This window comes from Bufo gargarizans, chromosome 3 (assembly GCF_014858855.1).
Source record: "Bufo gargarizans isolate SCDJY-AF-19 chromosome 3, ASM1485885v1, whole genome shotgun sequence".
NCBI lineage: Eukaryota > Metazoa > Chordata > Amphibia > Anura > Bufonidae > Bufo > Bufo gargarizans.
In genome coordinates, this window is record NC_058082.1 from 152,922,135 (window position 1) to 152,943,466 (window position 21,332).

General features: G+C 42.1%; 1 protein-coding gene across 1 annotated transcript in view; it reads left to right on the forward strand.

The window, feature by feature from the left end:
• PIBF1 (progesterone immunomodulatory binding factor 1) overlaps positions 1-21,332 on the forward strand; it is a 241,984-nt gene that overhangs the window by 85,636 nt on the left and 135,016 nt on the right. The window lies entirely within an intron of this gene.

A 21,332-nucleotide genomic window follows, 5' to 3' on the forward strand; every position in this document is an offset into this window, starting at 1 on the left:
AGGACATCCTAATGCATCCTGAACAGATTGCTCTCCATTCAGAATGCATGGGGATAAAACTGATTAGTTATTTTCCGGTATAGAGCCCCTAGGACGGAACTCTATGCCGGAAAAGAAAAACGCTAGTGTGAAAGTACCCTAAAAAGAGTATATAGACATGATTAATAGAACAAAAAAAACATATCATAGTGTACATGATCATATATCTTTTAATCATCCATATAATCGTGATATAACAGTGAAATTTATATAAGTGTTTGTACAATAAATATAATATCCTAATTGTCAATCGTAATAGTTACATGATAATAATTACATGATTGACAATTAGTATATTCTATTAATTGTAGAGACACTTATATGAATTCACTTTTATATCACAATTATATGGATCATTGAAGATATATGATCATGTACACTATGATATCCCATTTTTTTTTTTTTCATATTACTCATGTTTAGATACTCTTTTTACACATAATTATGCTAATTAATGTGTTATATTGCAAACCCTATTTATATGCATTGAGCACCTATGTATAATGTCACTGCTTGAGAAAGGTCCAGTGAGTGGATCGAAACGTTGCTGTTTGGTGATTGAAATACACTTTTTTGATTTACGCTTGGGAAGTGCTGTGGAATTTTTTCTTTTGTATTTTTGGGAGGTTGAATCGCTTCCACAACTGTTGGCACCCCTCTACCTCATTTTTTTCGTTGTGGTCCTGAGGGTGGGACCAGAGGGTGAGGGGGTGAGCCGCTGTATTTCTCTGTTTTACCCCTCTACAATACTTTATGCTGTGCTGTTCACATCTCTTCATTTGATATATTATATATATAATTTATTTTTGCATTTTCAAATCTTGTCTTTACACTATTGATAATAGTTTTTCAGAATGACTATATTGCCATATCTTGTTTCATAGTTTATCGTACTTAGAACCTCACCGTGTTCTGGAATAGTTATGTTTTGTGGTGTTTTCCTAGTGGAAACGGGTGAAGAGTATCTTCTGTTATTTCATTCATATGCCATATTTGATCATGCTATGAAAAGGATGCCCCATGTCATACTAAAGACATATTTTAGATGACTGTAGATCCTTACTACAGTTGTTGTTACATGCTCAGCGTATTTCAGCCAAGCAAAGGAAGATTGCTCACATTCATTTAACTGTGCTGCACTAAGCCAAAAACGACAGATGCTATATTACAGCTGAAATCGGGAAGCTCAAGTTCATTCACTCAACCAGCAGTTTCCTCAGGGCAATACAATAGACGTGTAAAGATAGTTCTAATAGCAATGATAGTTTCCCAAATAATAGATTTATTTTGGCTTCATTTTATTTTATATTGTTGCTTATATCAGCTTATAAAAAAATGTGGTGGTTATAATTCCTCAGCCCACACATCTTGTAAGTGATAGCCTAGCATAAAATAAGGGTGGTTCATGGAAGGGACTGTAGGAACGAGCTGTAAGCAGCAAAAGGCTTGAAATTCCACATTTATATATAGAATACGTGACACATGACAAATTATTTCCATGTTTTCTCTACAAGTGTATTAGATATATCGGGGCTGGTATTTAGTATCAATAGAAATACAGGAAAGAATGTTATCATGTTGCAGAAATGTACTAAATTAAATTCTGCTTGTGCTAATTAAAGGAGTCCCACTTAGCAAGAATATATTGGAGTTTAACTAAAGTAAAAGAGCTTGTTCATCTGTCAACCAAGTCACTTGTGTATTAGTGCGAGCGATGCTAGGTCACCCATAATAGCAGGGGAGGTAATCCGGCACTGGAAATCCAAACTCTGCAGCCCCCACTCTACCACGGCACAATTTTAGAGAGTTGTGTTTAGTGCTCCACTTGCGATGCAGTATATATTCAGGTTCTCTCATTACCACGTTCTGTAGCTCATGTGTCACAGGTTAAAGGGAAGGGAAAACACCAAATACACACCACAATGAATAGACAACAAACTAGGCCTCAAAAGCTAAGGAAAAGGGATCGTGACCTCCTAGTAATCCCTAGGCCTTTCCCTAACGCCTGCCAGTATGAGCAGATCCTGATGGTGGAAATACTCATACACCGGATATCTACCTAGGATAGGTAGCAGGGGATGAGACAGCTGGCTCCTTCCAGAATGGAACCTGCGTCTCCCTGAGGCCTAGAAACAACACACACCAGATAATAAGAAACAGCAAAGGCAACAAGTACTTAGCTTAGAGATGTATGGAGAAGCAGGAGATCCAAGACAAACCAGCACTAGCAACTTCAAGCAGAAACTATCAACCGCATGGTCAGCAGTGTGAGGCAGATCTAAAAAGAGCCTCATCACTGATAACGAGCGGCACCTGAGGAGAGGTGAGATCCTGCCAAACAACAACAACATACAGTAAATATAAAAAGTCTACACACCCCTGTTAAAATGTCAGGTTTCTGTGATGTAAAAAAATGAGACAAAGATAAATCATTTCAGAACTTTTTCCACCTTTAGGCCTCATGCACACGACAGTATTTTTTCACGGTCCGCAAAAATGGGGTCCGTAGGACCGTGATCCGTGACCGTTTTTTCGTCCGTGGGTCTTCCTTGATTTTTGGAGGATCCACGGACATGAAAAAAAAAAAGTCGTTTTGGTGTCCGCCTGGCCGCGCGGAGCCAAACGGATCCGTCCTGAATTACAATGCAAGTCAATGGGGACGGATCCGTTTGACGTTGAGACAATATGGTGCAATTTCAAACGGATCCGTCCCCATTGACTTTCAATGTAAAGTCAGGAGTCCCTTTTATACCATCGGATCGGAGTTTTCTCCAATCCGATGGTATATTTTAACTTCAAGCCATGGGAACGCCTCTGTGTTAGAATATACTGTCGGATATGAGCTAGATCGTGAAACTCAGATCCGACAGTATATTCTAACACAGAGGCGTTCCCATGGTGATGGGGACGCTTCAGGTTAGAATATACTGAAAAACTGTGTACATGACTGCCCCCTGCTGCCTGGCAGGTGCTGCCAGGCAGCAGGGGGCAGCGCCCCCCCCCCCCTGTTTTTAACTCATTGGTGGCCAGTGCGGCCACCTCCCCCCCCCCTCCCTCCCCTGTAGTTAACTCATTGGTGGCCAGTGGGCCCCCCCTCCCTCCGCTGTAGATAACTCGTTGGTGGCCAGTGGGCCCTCTCCCCTCCCTCCCCCACCTAATTAAAATCTCCCCCCCTATCATTGGTGGCAGTGGAGAGTAATGATCGAAGTCCCAGTGTAATCGCTGGGGCTCCGATCGGTAACCATGGCAACCGGGACGCTACTGCAATCCCGGTTGCCATGGTTACTTAGCAATTTGTAGAAGCTTCATACTTACCTGCGAGCTGCGATGTCTGTGTCCGGCCGGTAGCTCCTCCTACTGGTAAGTGAAAGGTCTGTGTGGCGCATTGCCTATAGCACAGACCTGTCGCTTACCAGTAGGAGGAGCTCCCGACCGGTCACAGACATCACTGCTCGCAGGTAAGTATGATGCTTCTACAAATTGCTAAGTAACCATGGCAACCGGGACTGCAGTAGCGTCCCGGTTGCCATGGTTACCGATCGGAGCCCCAGCGATTAAACTGGGACTCCGATCGGTACTCTCCACTGCCACCAATGATAGGGGGGGCGATTTTAATTAGGAGGGGGAGGGAGGGGAGAGGGCCCACTGGCCACCAACGAGTTATCTACAGCGGAGGGAGGGGGGGCCCACTGGACACCAATGAGTTAACTACAGGGGAGGGAGGGGGGCCCACTGGCCACCAATGAGTTAACTACAGGGGAGGGAGGGGGGCCCACTGGCCACCAATGAGTTAACTACAGGGAGGAGGGGGCCCACTGCCCAATGAGTTAACTACAGGGGAGGGAGGGGGGGGGCCGGCCGCACTGGCCACCAATGAGTTAAAAACAGGGGGGGGGGGGGCCGGAGGGGGCAGTCATGTACACAGTTTTTCAGTATATTCTAACCTGAAGCGTCCCCATCACCATGGGAACGCCTCTGTGTTAGAATATACTGTCGGATCTGAGTTTTCACGAAGTGAAAACTCACCTCTGAAAAAGCTTTTATGCAGACGGATCTTCGGATCCATCTGTATTAAAGTAACCTACGGCCACGGATCATGGACACGGATGCCAATCTTGTGTGCATCCGTGTTCTTTCACGGACCCATTGACTTGAATGGGTCCGTGAACCGTTGTCCGTCAAAAAAAATAGGACAGGTCCTATTTTTTTGACGGACAGGAAACACGGATCACGGTCTCGGCTGCAAAACGGTGCATTTTCAGATTTTTCCACGGACCCATTGAAAGTCAATGGGTCCGCGGAAAACGGCACAACGGCCACGGATGCACTCAACGGTCGTGTGCATGAGGCCTTAATGTGACCTATAAACTGTACAACTCAATTGAAAAACAAACTGAAATCTTTTAGGTAGAGGGAAGAAAAAATATAAAAATTAAATAATATGGTTGCATAAATGTGCACACCCTTAAACTAATACTTTATTGAAGCACCTTTTGATTTTATTGCAGCATTTAGTGTTTTTGGGTATGAGTCTTATCAGCATGGCACATTTTGACTTGACAAGATTTGACCACTTTTCTTTGCAGAAACACTCCAAATCTGTCAGATTGCGAGGGCATCTCCTGTGCACAGCCCTCTTCAGATCAGCCCACAGATTTTTAATCGGATTCAGGTCTGGGCTCTGGCTGGGCCATTCCAAAACTTGAATCTTCTTCTGGTGAAGACATTCCGTTGTTGATTTGGATGTTTTCTTTGGGTCGTTGTCATGCTGAAAGATGAAGTTCCTCTTCATGTTCAGCTTTCTAGCAGAAGCCTGAAGGTTTTGTGCCAATATTGACTGGTATTTGGAACTGTTCATAATTCCCTCTAGCTTAACTAAGGCCCCAGTTCCAGCTGAACAAAAACAGCCCAAAAGCATGATGATGTTGCCACCACCATGCTTCACTGTGGGTATGGTGTTCTTTTGGTGATGTTCAGTGTTGTTTTTGCGCCAAACATATCTTTTGGAGTTATGGCCAAAAAGTTTAACCTTGGTTTCATCAGACCATAACACCTTTTCCCACATGCTTTTGGGAGACTTCAGATATGTTTTTGCAAACTGGCTTGGATGTTTTTCTTCATAAGAAAAGTCTTTCGTCTTGCAACTCTACCCCATAGCCCAGACATATGAAGAATACGGGAGATTGTTGTCACATGTACCCCCTAGCCAGTACTTGCCAGATATTCCTGCAGCTCCTTTAATGTTGCTGTAGGCCTCTTGGTAGCCTCCCAAACCAGTTTTCTTTTCATCAATTTTGGGGGGACGTCCAGTTCTTGGTAATGTCACTGTTGTGCCATATTTTCTCCACTTGATGATGACTGTCATCACTGTGTTCCATTGTATATCTAATGTGTTGGAAATTCTTTTGTATCCTTCTCCTGACTGATACCTTTTAACAATGAGATCCCTCTGATACTTTGGAAGCTCTCTGTGGACCATGAATTTTGCTGTGGGATGCGACTAAGAAAATTTTAGGAAAGACCAACTAGAGCAGCTGAACTTTATTTGGGGTTAATCAGAGGCACTTAAAATAATGGCTAAGTCCTATTTAACATGATTTTTGAATGTGATTGCTTAATTCTGAACACAGCTACATCCCCAGTTAAAAGAGGGTGTGTGCACTTATGCAACCACATTATTTTAAAATTTGTTGTTTTTTCTTCCCTCCACCTAAAAGATTTCAGTTTGTTTTTCAATTGAGTGGTACAGTTTATAGGTCACATTACAGGTGGGAAAAATTCTGAAATGATTTATCCTTGTCTAATTTTTTTACATCACAGAAACCTGACATTTTAACAGGGGTGTGTAGACTTTTTATATACTGTACATAGAGGAAAACAGAGAGACCTGTCAGATAGCCTCACGTGCAGCTAGTCTATCCGATCTTCTCACCTCTCACAGGAGGGACCGTGACATCATGAAGATGTGATAAACATGTAGTTTTACATGTGAGTAGTGTATATAAACTTTATAATTTTCAAGAAGTTGGAGCTCTATTTCCCTTCACTTGAGATATTCTCTCTTAAAGGGAGTACTCTCACTTGGAACATTGATATGTATGTTAAGCACAATGCTATAATAGAATACTTACTAATATACTTCTTTATAAAGCAGGGTTCAGCAACCTTCGGCACTCCAGCTGTTCTGAAACTACAGCTCCCAGAATGCTACATTCACTTCTATAAGAGTTGCAAGAGCAGCTGAGCCTGTGTGAATGCTGGGAATTGTAGTTTCACAGCAGCTGGAGTGCCAGGGGTTGCTGACCCCTGTTATAAAGTATTGCCTCATCTCCATGCAAAGTGGCCTTTTGTAATCCTATATAAAGTGCTCGTTGCCAGGGGTTACGGCCACTGCTGCAATTCAGAAGTGGTGGCCGTTTTTGGTCAGTTGGTAGTAAAGGGCTGGCCTCTCTATTTGCCGGATCGCAGGAGCGAGAGCGTGCATAGCCACTCATGCGCAGTAGCTCCCTCCCGTCCCGGCCACCTCATACACTGTGAGCTGCTTCCAGCTATGGCAGTGACCTGGGAGCAGTTCAGGAGCATAAAATAAGGCTGTAGCCAGGCATGTAAAGAAACCTGTGCTGAGGGTGCTATTGTTCTGTTGAGCAGACAGAGGCTGTTAATTAATCATCAGCAGCCTTGGGAGTGTGCAAACACAGACGAGGGGCGGGGTTACTGTGATCCAGCGCAGCTTGTCTAAGCTGCCAGTCACACTAGTGGGCACCACCCCCCTAAAGAGGCAAAAGTCCAGGACTGTCAGGGCAGAATTGACAAGGTAAGACAACCCCTTTAAAAGTCAATAGCGAACGTAACTATAGAATATTGTAGAATTTTGTTGTCTCAGATGTTTTGTTGCCTGCAGATTTTAACAGCTTTCATTTAATGACAGTCTTATGAATCTGTCAGCAGTTTGGCTCACGCACCAAGATGTTCGCCGATTTTCAGTGTGCAAAAAAAACATAGTCCTTGAAAAATGGATAGCTTCTGCATGCATTCCATTTATTTCTCACTCTGTAAATAGAAAGAGCAAAATGGACCAGACAGTGTCGGACTGGGGTGCCTAGGGCCCACCAGTATGATTTATTGTGGGGGCCCATACGGATACGTTCAAATATTACCTGCTCACACAGCAGCAAGATGCTACCATAATATTGAATATGGGGGTCCCTGTAGCTCTTTGAGAAGGTAGGTCCTGGGGAAAAGAGGACACTGGCTAACTTTCCTCTATACCTAGAAGTCATCTCAGATATCTGATGTGTCTATAACAATAAACTGGGGAGTTTCTTTAATAATCTATCAAGTTTTTTTTATATGAACATAGGCTGGTAGAGGTGCTGTACACTGAATATATGTATGTAGTGCAGTAAGTCTACTGTGTAATGTGCCACTTGTGCAGGGGGTAGGAGACTAGGGGCCCACCTTGCTCAGGGGCCCACCGGGAGATTCACCTGTACCCCTGTGGGCCAGTCCGAGCCTGGGACCAGAATATGACCACTGGTGAGATTCTCAGATCAGGCGCACAGATCAATAAAAAAAATAAAAATGGATGTATATATAGCTCCATTGACTAGTATAGGTCAGTGTGCTCTTAGTTTCAAAAACTGGTAGAACACTGAGGAAAAATATGCTCATCTGCATGAGGCCTTGTAGGTGTTCTCCGGGATTTTGCTATTGATGGCCTGTTCTCAGGATAGGTCATCAATAGACTTACCCACCCCCCCCACCATTAGCTGTATGAAGAGGCTGCGGCGCTTCTTGAGCACTTAAGCCTCTTCCTAGGCCACGTGACTTAACTTTGATTGGTCACGTGGCCTAGGTGCAGCTCAGTCCCATTCAAGTGAATAAGACTATGCTGCAATACCAAGCAAAGCCAATATCCAATGCAGAGCGCTGTGCTTGGTAAGCTGTAAGGAGACCACTAAGCTCTTGTGAGCACTGCAGCTTCCTCAAACAGCTGATCAGCAGGGGTGCCAGGAGTGTGACCCTGCTGATCTCCTATTGATGACCTATCCTGAGGATAGGTTATCAATATAGGTGTCACGGTAAGTGGGGATAAGAAGAACATCAAATAAACAAACAGCGACAGGAAAACAGACTAGGCCTCAAAGCTAGGGAACAGGGAATGGTAACCTCCTAACAATCCCTGAGCCTCTCCTTGACTGCTGACAGTATGAGCAAGTCCTGATGGTGAACGAACTCATACGCTGGAACCTACTGCCCTGCTGATACTGTCGCAAACCCTAACTTAGGGAGTGGGGAATGAGACAGCCGGTTACCTCCTACCGTGAAGGGACCAGTGTCTCCCTGAGACCTAGAAACAACACACACACCAAGGAGAAATAGGAGAACTTAGCTTGAGACGAGAGGGAAGCAGATCATCCACAAACAACCTGCATAGAACTCCAGAAGAAAATATCAACCGCAAAGTCAGCAGTAAGAGGCGGACTTAAATAGAGCCTCTTCACAGATAACGCGCAGAACCTGTGGAGAGGTGGGATCCTGCCAGCAACAACAAACAGAAAGGAAACACAGAAAGACCTGTCAGATAGACTCATGTGCTGCAAGTCTATCCGATCTTCTCAGATCTCTAACAGGTGGGGCAGTGACAATAGGAGACTGGCCAACCTCTTTAACGGAATATCAGACAGAAATGTAAACTAAGGCTAAGCCTTATTTTTTCTTAAATGGAATCAAAGTAGAAAATTAAAGTGCAAAACACATGTATACATACGTGTTTTCTTCCATGTGCAATGTAATCTAAAACAACATGAAGTAAAACAAAGGAATCCTGTAACAAGATGGTAAATCAGCTAATGAAACAAACTATGAAATGTTCCTATTGGTTTCATTGAACCGGAATCATCCTTGTCATTTCTGAAATATATTCCAGTTCTACATGAATGCTTTTAAGATATTGTATTTCCTTGCTTGGGGTGATTCATTACTTATATTATTGCATAGTTTTGATAGATCAATATGTTCATGTGTCTGACAACATTTCATGGATGCCAAACTCTAAAATATGAACATCTGCAGCCTTGTGGAATGAAGCTGGTTTTCTTGCTGGATCTTGTTTGCATCTATTTTTTTAACTTGGTGTCCCTTTATTTTTAGTGTAATGGCATATGCTTGCCTTTTATTTATCAAGTATAGCTATAGAAATTGATATTCTCCTTTAAATGAATCATTTCTACTTTGATGTAGCTGATCTTGGCTACCTTTTTTTGAAACATCCCATAACACCCTGACCTCTTATTCTGCTGAGGGATGCTTCATTTTCATAAGCCCCACAGAATGACTTTTCATGAAATCATTAACCCCCTAATAACCACCAGTGTTCCTTTTTCACATCAGTTTTTAAGGGGACTTATTCTACTGTAGTGTATTTTTACAGCGCTGCAGAGTCCTGCAGGGTAGCAACCGAACGCCTGCTCTAATGACCTATAAACATTTTGATGGCTGTAGTCAATACTGACAGTAGCGTGATCAAAGGAGAATCCCTTCTTTGATGGGGTCATCAGGGAACCCCTCTACAGTACATTCTAGGTCCCCGGGGCTGTCTGTACGATAGGCCTACTGTTAGAGCATACAAAGTGTTCCCTAACAACATCCACTTGCTCATACATTTTAAGTGTAAAATTGGGGTTGTAAAAAGTATTCCTTCAATGGGATTAAATGTAAAAAAATAAAATCTCCAAAAAGTCTTTATTTAGTATAAAATACATTTTCTTGCACATACATTACATAAAATAAAAGGATGTTACTACAATATAAAATGAAAAATGTATTTGGGCATTAAGGCTGAAACAAGCATGGTCATTAAATAATGGCTATAATAACTTATCACCTTTCCACAGAATAAGTAATAAAAACCTAATTGGTGGGGTAAAACCACAGGGATCCCCTCAAATTATGAGAACGGAGTCCCTGAGCCCCCTGAATAAATGGGACAATGCTTACACATGTGTACTGCCACTCCATTCAATTCTATGGGACTGCCGAGAAGAAACCGATCACAACAGCTATCTCCAGCAGTTTTATGGACCTGAATGGAGCGGCAGGAAGCATTAAGGACTGTTGATCTGTACGCTTAAAGGATTTGGGACTCCCATTCTCGTGATCAGTTTGGTTCCCAGCAGTGAAATCCTGCACATTTATAACTGGGAATACTCTTTCATAGAAGGATTGAGCAGTTAATGGCCCACTGCACTATACACAGTTTTCTCCTCTACAGGCTTTATTTTTCAGATCTCCTTAAGCTTGTGGGTCGGGAATAGCTGCTATTATGTCTGCCCATAGAATAAGCATGGAGAAAGCAGATTCTGTTCCCTAACTCTCACTAATAATCACTCTCGAGCACCATATAGGAATTTGTAGAGAAGTACTGAACAGTAGTGATGTGAATAAAGCACTTGGAGTGAGAGAGAGAAAACTTTTAGCATCTACAGCCTCTGTGTTTGTGTCTCTCTCACTGCTGCTCACTCCTCCTCCATTCTCCAAAGAGTTCTATATCTGGATCCAGCCCTAAAACTGGGCTGTAGGCACCTTCACAGACCGAATCGTTCATCTTTCAGCCCGAAGAAGGGCACTTTACTGACTGAAAGTTACTCTGGTTTCAGAGGTTCAGAAGCATTTGAAAAGAAATTTGGAGGATGCCGACTCCTAGATGTAGATACTCACATGCAGATCTCACACTACTTGAGTATGAAAGAATGTACTTAGTCTGTCATATGTTCATAAGTTTCCTCAATAGTGGCATGTTCGAGTTAAAGCACACGTGATTATTTTTTTTTTTTTTTAAATCAATTTATACCCAAGGATGTTCATCATGATTAACCTGAGAAGCATTATCTTTGTACAGGCATAAACAGGTTATTGAGTTCAAAGTCATTACATCATGTACTTTAAAGGGAATGTGTCATCATAAAATGACCTATTGTTTAAATCAAGTTTTTGGTAATGTTATATTCAATATTTCATGTCACTATATTTAAAAACAAAATCCTAAAATCCTGCAGTTTATGCACTGGCTGCAAAGCCTAATAGTCTGTACAGATTACTTTATTGAAGTCACCCCATCACAGGCAGGGTTTTTATGATAGATAGATAAATTAGAGATGAGCGAACCTGGCAAGATTCATCCTTAACCAGCGAGAGAGAGGTTGTCTAGCCTACAATAATAATCACATATATCATCTGGTCTCCACCAAAGCTGTTTTCAGCTGCCTTAGGGCTCATGCACACGAACATATTTTCTTTCAGTTTCCTATCTGTTTTTTTGCAGATTGTAATGTGGAACCATTCACTTCAATGGGTCCGCAAAAACAACGGAAGGTACTCCGTGTGCATTCCGTTTCCGTATTTCCGTTCCCAAAAAAGTAGTGCATTTCCTATTATTGTCCACCAATCACGGTCCGAGGCCCCCAAGTCAATGGGTCCGCAAAAAATACGGAAAGCATACGGAACACATCCTTATGTCATCTGTATTTTGCGCATCCATACTGTAGAAATGCTATGCCCAGCCCATAATGCTCATGTGTTTCCGATCCGCAAAAAATGGAACGCATGCGGAGACCATATGGATATGTTTTGTAGAATAACGGAACGGAAGAAGACTTAAATCGGAAAAAAAACACTTAGATACGGAGCAATGGATCCGTGAAAAACGGGCCGCAAAACAACAATGGTTGTGTGCATGAGCCCTTACTGTGATAAAAGGCTTTTATCCTAAAAGAGCTAGCTGCAGATTTAAGGTGGTTTAGCTATTTTTCTAGCTTTCTCTCCATTTTGTGTGAATGCAAACTTTTAGAAAAAATCTGACCGAATCATGAACCAGTGAAACGAGTTCGCTCATCCTTAACATAGCTAGATATGCAGAAAGAGGCAGCTGTTCCGTTGAACAAAATACGGAACACACATGGACTTCATCTGTATTTTTTGCCAGTTCGTATTTTGCGGACTGCAAAATACATACGGTCGTGTGCATGAGCCCTAACTAGTTGCCAGTCCCTAAAACTGATCAATAACCCTAGCCCCTAATAAGGTGTGTGTAGTGTTCTTACCCATAGCTGTATTCAGGATCCCCGCCACACAAAGCCTAATGTGGCGCATATAAGAGATTTTATTTTAGTAAGAAAAGAAGTTGTGGTATACTACACCGTATACCTTATAAGGCTACTTTCACACTAGCGTTTTTGCTGGATCCGACAGGGTCCAGCAAAAAACGCTTCCGTTACTGATAATACAATCGTCTGCAACTGTTATGAATGGATCCAGTTCTATTATCTTTAACATATCCTTAATATTGCCAAGACGTATCCGTCATTAACTCCATTGAAACTCAATGGGGGACGGATCCATTTTCTATTGTGGCAGAGATCCGTCCTCATTGACTTGCATTGTGGGTCATGACGGATCTGTTTTGCTCCACATCCCAGGACGGAAAGCAAAATGCAACATGTTGCGGTTCGCTCTCCGGTCTGGGAACTTAACTAAATGGAACGGAATGCATTTTGGAGCATTCTGTTCTGTTTAGTTCAGTTTTGTTCCCATTGACAATAAATGAGGACAAAACTGAAGCGTTTTTTACCAGTATTGAGCCCCTATGACGGAACTCAATACCAGAAAACTTAAACTAGTGTCAAAGTACCCTTAAGGAAGGCTTCTCCGCCAGAAAATATGGACAAGGGAAATGATCTAGTTTTGCTCTTGAATGTCATGCCATTCATTTTTTCGACATTTTGTTTACCCCCTTGCAATCAGCATATACATGTAGCCATTGATAAAATAAACATAATATACCTCTAAATGAAATTTCAGCATATGTCAGACATGTTTTGTCTTCTGGGGAAATATATTACAGGACTCTTTGTACTAATCTACAAGGGAGTGTAACAAACAAAAAACCTGAATGTTTGAGCAATATCTGTTGAGACTTGAGATGTTATTGCTGTAAAGCATATCTTTAAATGCTGTTAAAAACCGCTCAGGCTGGATGGTTGCCTCCATATTCATATTCAGGAAATCAGCATCTGTAAGCAGAAAATAAAACAGAATATATGGGATATAAGGATATATGACACTATCTGGTTTTATCTGGCAGAAAACATTATAGATTACACATTCCCTTTTAACCCCTTCCTGCCATATGACGTAATAGTATGTCCCGCATTTTGACGTACTATTACGTCATGATGATCAGGCGGGCATCGGAACAGTGTGCGCCCGATCAATGTAGGGGCCCGGTAGTCCCTAATAGCCTGGCCACTGCTGTATCCGCCGGCATCGCTGTAAAAGCCAATGCTGGCAGATTACCTCCTTCTATGCCGCGGTCAGCGCTGACCGTGGCATAAAAGTGGTTTGCAGCGGGTGAGGGAGCACATCGGGGCCCAGCGCTGCTATGGCGGAGACCTGATGGGTGACAAGGCAGCCCGATGCCTTGCACAGGCTTCCCAATGCCTTGCACGGCATCGGGACCTGCCTTCTACGGGGGCCAAGGAGATCCAGCCCCAGACATTGTGTAATCACTAACTGGCAATGCATTAGATATAAGGACCCTCAAAAGTTGAAGTCCCAGAGTGGGACCGAAATAAATATTTATTTATTTCTAAAGCAAAAAAAAAGTGTGTTCAATAAAAAAAATAAAGTTTTAAGTAAAAAAAGAAAAAAATGCCCTATCCCCTGATTTTATAATAAAAAATAGGAAAAAAAAGGTAAAAACACACATTAGGTATAACCATGTCCGTAACGACCGTCTCTCTCTCTCTCTCTCTCTCTCTCTCTCTCTCTCTCTCTCTCTCTCTCTCTCTCTCTCTCTCTCTCTCTATATATATATATATATATATATATATATATATATATAGTACAGACCAAAAGTTTGGACACACCTTCTCATTCAATAAGATTTCTTTATTTTCAGGACTATGAGAATTGAGGATTCACACTGAAGGCATCAAAACTATGAATTAACACATGTGGAATTATATACATAACAAAAAAGTGTGAAACAACTGAAAATATGTCATATTCTAGGTTCTTCAAAGTAGCCACCTTTTGCTTTGATTACTGCTTTGCACACTCTTGGCATTCTCTTGATGAGCTTCAAGAGGTAGTCACCTGAAATGGTTTTCACTTCACAGGTGTGCCCTGTCAGGTTTAATAAGTGGGATTTCTTGCCTTCTAAATGGGGTTGGGACCATCAGTTGCGTTGTGGAGAAGTCAGGTGGATACACAGCTGATAGTCCTACTGAATAGACTGTTAGAATTTGTATTATGGCAAGAAAAAAGCAGCTAAGTAAAGAAAAACGAGTGGCCATCATTATTTTAAGAAGTTCAGTCAGTCAGAATAATTTGGAAAACTTTGAAAGTGTCCCCAAGTGCAGTCACAAAAACCATCAAGCACTACAAAGAAACTGGCTCACATGCGGACCGCCCAAGGAAAGGAAGACCAAGAGTCACCTCTGCTGCGGAGGATAAGTTCATCCGAGTCACCAGCCTCAGAAATCGCAGGTTAACAGCAGCTCAGATTAGAGACCAGGTCAATGCCACACAGAGTTCTAGCAGCAGACACATCTCTAGAACAACTGTTAAGAGGAGACTGTGTGAATGAGGCCTTCATGGTAGAATATCTGCTAGGAAACCACTGCTAAGGACAGGCAACAAGCAGAAGAGACTTGTTTCGGCTAAAGAACACAAGGAATGGACATTAGACCAGTGGAAATCTGTGCTTTGGTCTGATGAGTCCAAATTTGAGATCTTTGGTTCCAACCACCGTGTCTTTGTGCGACGCAGAAAAGGTGAACGGATGGACTCTACATGCCTGGTTCCCACCGTGAAGCATGAAGGAGGAGGTGTGATGGTGTGGGGGTGCTTTGCTGGTGACACTGTTGGGGATTTATTCAAAATTGAAGGCATACTGAACCAGCATGGCTACCACAGCATCTTGCAGCGGCATGCTATTCCATCCGGTTTGCGTTTAGTTGGACCATCATTTATTTTTCAACAGGACAATGACCCCAAACACACCTCTAGGCTGTGTAAGGGCTATTTGACCATGAAGGAGAGTGATGGGGTGCTGCGCCAGATGACCTGGCCTCCACAGTCACCGGCCCTGAACCCAATCGAGATGGTTTGGGGTAAGCTGGACCGCAGAGTGAAGGCAAAAGGGCCAACAAGTGCTAAGCATCTCTGGGAAATCCTTCAAGACTGTTGGAAGACCATTTCAGGTGACTACCTCTTGAAGCTCATCAAGGGAATGCCAAGAGTGTGCAAAGCAGTAATCAAAGCAAAAGGTGGCTACTTTGAAGAACCTAGAATATGACATATTTTCAGTTGTTTCACACTTTTTTGTTATGTATATAATTCCACATGTGTTAATTCATAGTTTTGATGCCTTCAGTGTGAATCTACAATTTTCATAGTCATGAAAATAAAGAAAACTCTTTGACTGAGAAGGTGTGTCCAAACTTTTGGTCTGTACTGTATATATCACTGTGAAACACTGTGTCAAAAAAAGCCATTTTTGTCACCTTACATCACAAAAACTGCAACACCAATCAATCAAAAAGGCGTATGCCCCCCAAAATGGTACTAATAAAACGTCACCTCATCCCGCCAAAAATGAGACCCTACCGCTCTCAGAACAAGGAAACACTAAAACATCATTTTTGGGTTTCAAATATGCTATTGTGTTAAAGGGAAATAAATTTAAAAAAGTATACATATTAGATATCGTCGTAACATGACCTAACCTCTCAGCTGAACACCATAAAAAAAAAACAATGCTGAAAAAAGCCATTTTTTGTCACCTTACAACACAAAAATTGCAAAACCAAGCGATCAAAAAGGCATATGCCCCCCAAAATAGTACCAATCAAGCCGTCACCTCATCCCGCCAAAAATTAGACCCTACCTAAGAAGACAGTTGTTCAAAAAATAAAAAAATATATATGACTCTCACACAATGAAGACCCTAAAATATGATTTATTTTTTTATTTATTTTTTGCTTCAAAACTGCTATTGTTAGTGTTAAAGTGAAATAAATTAAAAAGTAGACATATTAGGTATCGCCGCGTCTGTAACAACCAGCTCTATAACAATATCACATGACCTAACCCCCCAGCTGAACACCGTAAAATAAAAATTAAAACATTGCCAAAAAAAATCAATTTTTTGTCACCTAACATCACATCAAGTACACCACCAAGCGATCAAAAAGTCATATGCCCCCCAAAATAGTACCAATCAAACCGTCACCTCATCCCGCTAAAAATGAGACTACCTAAGGCTTCATACACACGACCGTTGTTGTGGTCCGCATCCGAGCCGCTTTTTTTTATTTTTGCGGCTCAGGTGCGGACCCATTCACTTCAGTGGGGCCGCAAAAGATGCAGACAGCACTACGTGTACTGTCCGCATCCGTTGCACCGTTCCGTGGCCCCGCAAAAAAATAATAATATAGCATGTCCTATACTTGTCCGTTTTCTCCGATAAGAATAGGCATTTCTACAATGGACCGCCCGTTCCGCAAATTGCGGAAGGCACACAGGTGGCTTTGTTTTTTGTGGATCCGCGGTTTGTGTACCGCAAAAAACGCACGGTCGTGTACATGAGGCCTAAGACAATTGATAAAAAAATTAAAAAGCTATGGCTCTCAGACTATGGAGACACTAAAACATTATTTTTTTTGGTTTCAAAAATGCTATTATTGTGTAAAACTTAAATAAATAAGAAAAAGTATACATTTTATAAATAAAAACTGCCAAAACAACCAATTTTTTGGTCACCTTGCCCCATAAAGTGTAATAATGAATGATCAAAAAATGGTACTAATAAAAACGTCAACGCTTCCTGCAAAAAACGAGCCCCTGCACAAGACGATCAGCAGAAAAATAAGGCGTTCAATGGAGACGCAAACATATTCTTTTTTTCAAAAATGCTTTATTATGTAAAACTGAAACAAACAAAGAAAGTAGACATATTTGATATCATTGCATCCGTAACAATCAGCTCTTTAAAAATAGCACATGATCTATGAATGTTATAAAAAATTAAAACGGTGCCAAAACAGCCATTTTTTGATTACCTTGCCTCACAAAAAAACTTACCGTATTTTTCGCCGTATAAGACGCACTTTTTCTTCCCCCAAAATGGGGGAGAAATGCCCCTGCGTCTTATACGGCGAATGCAGTCAGTTTTACATCGCTGGATGCGATGTAAAGCGAGCGGGGACTCGGGGAGGGACTGGGAGGAGGAGCTGGGGCCGGCAATAGCGGCGGGGCGGTGCAGTCACTGTACTAAAGGCCCGCCCCGCCGCTCCGGTGTACTAATAAAATGTCATATTCAATTAATGGTTACTAAATATGCCCCTTTATGCCTAATGGTACCTTAAATCCTAAGCGCATCCGTACAATGCAGGCCGGGCGGGCGGCAGCGTAACTCCCTGATGTCACGTGCCTGCACCGCCTACTTTATGAATGAAGCAGGCGGCGCAGGCAAGTGACGTCAGTGAGTGACGCGCCGCGCCGGCTGCCCGGCCTGCCGGCATTGTACTGAAGCGCTTAGGATTTAAGGTACTTTTAGGAATAAAGAGGCATATTTAATAACTATTAACTGAATAAGACATATTATATTAGTATACTGGAGCGGCGGGGGATCTGTGGATGGCACAGTTATGGGCTGGGAGGGTCTGTGGATGACACATGTATAACAGTGCCATCCACAGATCCCCCCCCCTGTAACAGTGCCAGCCACAGATCCCCCCATAACAGTGTCTGTCATCCACAGTTCCCTCATAACAGTGTCCGTCATCCACAGTTCCCCCCATAACAGTGTCCGTCATCCACAGATCCCCCCCCCATAAGTGTCCGTCATCTACAGATCCCCCCATAACAGTGTCAGTCATCCACAGATCCCCCCCATAACAGTGTCCGTCATCCACAGATCCCCCCATAACAGTGTCCGTCATCCACAGATCCCCCCATAACAGTGTCCGTCATCCACAGATCCCCAGTAATAGTGCCATCCACAGACCACCTAGTTCCAAACCCACAGCACACCTTTTGGTTAAAAATATTTTTTTTCTTATTTTCCTCCCCAAAAACCTAGGTGCGTCTTATACGCCGGTGCGTCTTATACGGCGAAAAATACGGTAATATAGAGCAATTAAAAATCATATGTACCCCAAAATAGTACCAATAAAACTGGCAACTTATCCCCTAATTTCCAAAATGGGGTCAATTTTTGGGAGTTTCTACTTTAAGGGTGCATCAGGGGGGCTTCAAAGGGGACATGGCATCTAAAAACCAGTCCTAAAACAATAAAATGACATTTACAAAATGATGCCAACATAAAGTAGCCATATGGGGAATGTTAATTGAACAATGCGAGTTTTTCTACATTTTTGGTAAATTTGGTATTTTTCATAAATAAAGGTGAAATATATTGACTCAAATTTATGACTATCATGAAGTACAAAGTGTCAATGAGTAAACAATCTCAGAATGGCTTGGATAAGTAAAAGTGTTCCAAAGCTATTACCACATAAAGTAAAACATGGCAGATTTGCAAAAAATGGCCTGGGCAGAGGGGCGAAAACTGGCCTGGTGTAGAAAGGGTTAAAGGCGTTGTGCACAGGTCTGATCTAGAGAGTATTCTGTTGTTTAGGCTTTATTCACACTGCTCCGATTGTATCCATAGCCTACAATAGACAGGTCACATGCCAAAAGTGTCCCATATCAGATATAGTGGCAAAGGTCTCCCTTTTCAACTGTATTGTATTTTGCAGTAAAACAGTATCACGTGTGAATACACCTCTGTGCCCTATCCACTTTCATTTGGGGCCATCAGTTTGAACTAATTTTTATTTAGTTGTATCTTTGCTTATAAGAAGGGTATACAGCAGAAGAAGTCTGCACATGTCAGCAGTAGCATTAGCACTTTCTTAGGATGCCAACTTTCTAGCAAGACAGCTTATCAAATTTCGTTCTGCCTAAACCTAGCCATGTGAACTGGATTCACACCTTTAGGTTGAAGCTGTTTCTGGTGCTGCTTCTGATGCAGTTTTTCAAAGCCATAATCAAGAGGGTTTACATTGGAGAGGAAGCCCATCGTTATTTACTTAATACATTTCCCTATTTCTGTACTCCTTCCTGGCTTTTCCTCAAAAACTGCATCAACACTGCACCAGGATCAACTGTATTAAACCAAGCATGCTCCCTGGTAGGGCTCAACATATCATTTGTGTTATACATCCATTTTTTGCAGATCCATTGTAAAAATGCCTGTTCTTATTCACAAAACGGACAAGAATAGGACATGTTCTATTGTTTTTGTGGAACGGACTTGCAGACATACGGATACAGAATGCACAGTAATTTCCGTTTTTTTGGGGGGCCTCATTGAAATGAATGGTTCCGCATACGGACCACAAAAAATAAAAATAAAGAACGGACATGAACAGAAAATACATTTGTGTGCATGAGCCCTTATACACAGGCATACTTACTATATGATTAGAAAGACATCACTAATATGTGTCAGCTTATAAGCATAGAAAACACATACTTTATTTCACATGTGCCCAATGTGTAGCGCATGCGCAGTGAAGGGGCATGTGCCTGATGCCACTGGAAATTAATTTGATCTTCATTTGCTATGCTTTGCAGACACTAACAGTAGGGATGAGTGAATCGACTTCAGTTAAAACATCCGAAGTTGATTCACATAAAACTTAGTTTCAATACTGTAAGGAGCGAGCTCTCTGTACAGTATTAGAATGTATTGGCTCCGATGAGCCGAAGTTTTTAGTTCTCGAAGTCTTACAAGACTTTGCATAATAACTTCATAAATTGATTTCTACTGTAAAAAACTATTTCCCGAAATGAAGTTTTATGCGAATCGACTAAGGATGTTTTATCCGAGGTCGATTCGCTCATCCCTAATTAACAGGTTTGATATAGGCAGGTTTGGAACTTTAAATTCCAACTGCATAACTGAATGCAGGCTTAGGACTACTCTCCCATGCATCACATGCCCAATTTTGAGTAAACGGTAAGATAAAGCAAGTGAATAGAAAGACAAAAAGGTCAGATTCAGCATCAGCATCTCTTATGCCCAGGGCTCAGATCAGTATTTCTAATGTATGTAGGCCTATTGGCAACGCTTGATTGTCTATTTATGTGATTTTGTTACTAGTTATGACTATTGGGACCATTGCATATGGTTGGATGCCGATTGGCATCATAAGGGTACTTTCACACTTGCGGCAGTGTTATCCGGTGGGCAGTTCCATCATCGGAACTGCCCGCCGGCTCCGCCGATCTGCCGCTGACTGAAAGCATTTGTGAGATGGATCCGGATGCGGATCCGGATGCGGATCCGTCTCACAAATGCATTGCAAGGACGGATCCGTCTCTCTGCTTGTCATGCGGACCTGCGCATGCCAGAACGACGGATCCAGCCTTCCGGTATTCTGAATGCCGCATCCGGCGCTAATACATTCCTATGGGAAAAAATGCCGGATCCGACGTTCAGGCATGTCTTCAGTTTTTTTCACTGGAGAGAAAACCGTAGCATGCTGCGGTTTTCTCTTTTGCCTGATCAGTCAAAACGACTGAACTGAAGACATCCTGATGCAAACTGAACGGATTACTCTCCATTCAGAATTCATGGGGATATGCCTGATCAGTTCTTTTCCGGTATAGAGCCCCTGTGACGGAACTCTATGCCGGAAAAGAAAAAACGCAAGTGTGAAAGTACCCAAAAACATTAATGTCACACTGTGCACTTTCCCTGACTTTGGGAGTTGGATGTCTAGCTGATGTGGGGTTCCATATGCTGCTTATATGTTTTTTATTATAATTTATGTTTTAATCATGTCTAAATAAAGATGAGATAATATGTGATATGTAGTTTAGTTTTTTGCGGAATATGTCATAGATTCATATCAAAAGTTTTGATCAGTGGGGGTCTGAGCTCTGAGACCCCCCATAGATCCCTAGTATGAGGGTAGAGGAGCGCTCGCATATTGCTACAGAGGACGGAATCGAGACAGGCCCATGTACTTCTATGTAGCCTGTTTTGTAGAGAGAGAACACAATATCCATGTGGTAGATACGTCAGAAATTTCAAAAGTTTTGATCAGTGGGGGTCCAATTGCTGAGATGCCCACTGATCAAACCTTTTGACATTTCTCTGACATATCAAATGTTTTGCGAAAAGCTAGTGACCATTTAGATAACATTTTTATGTTAAA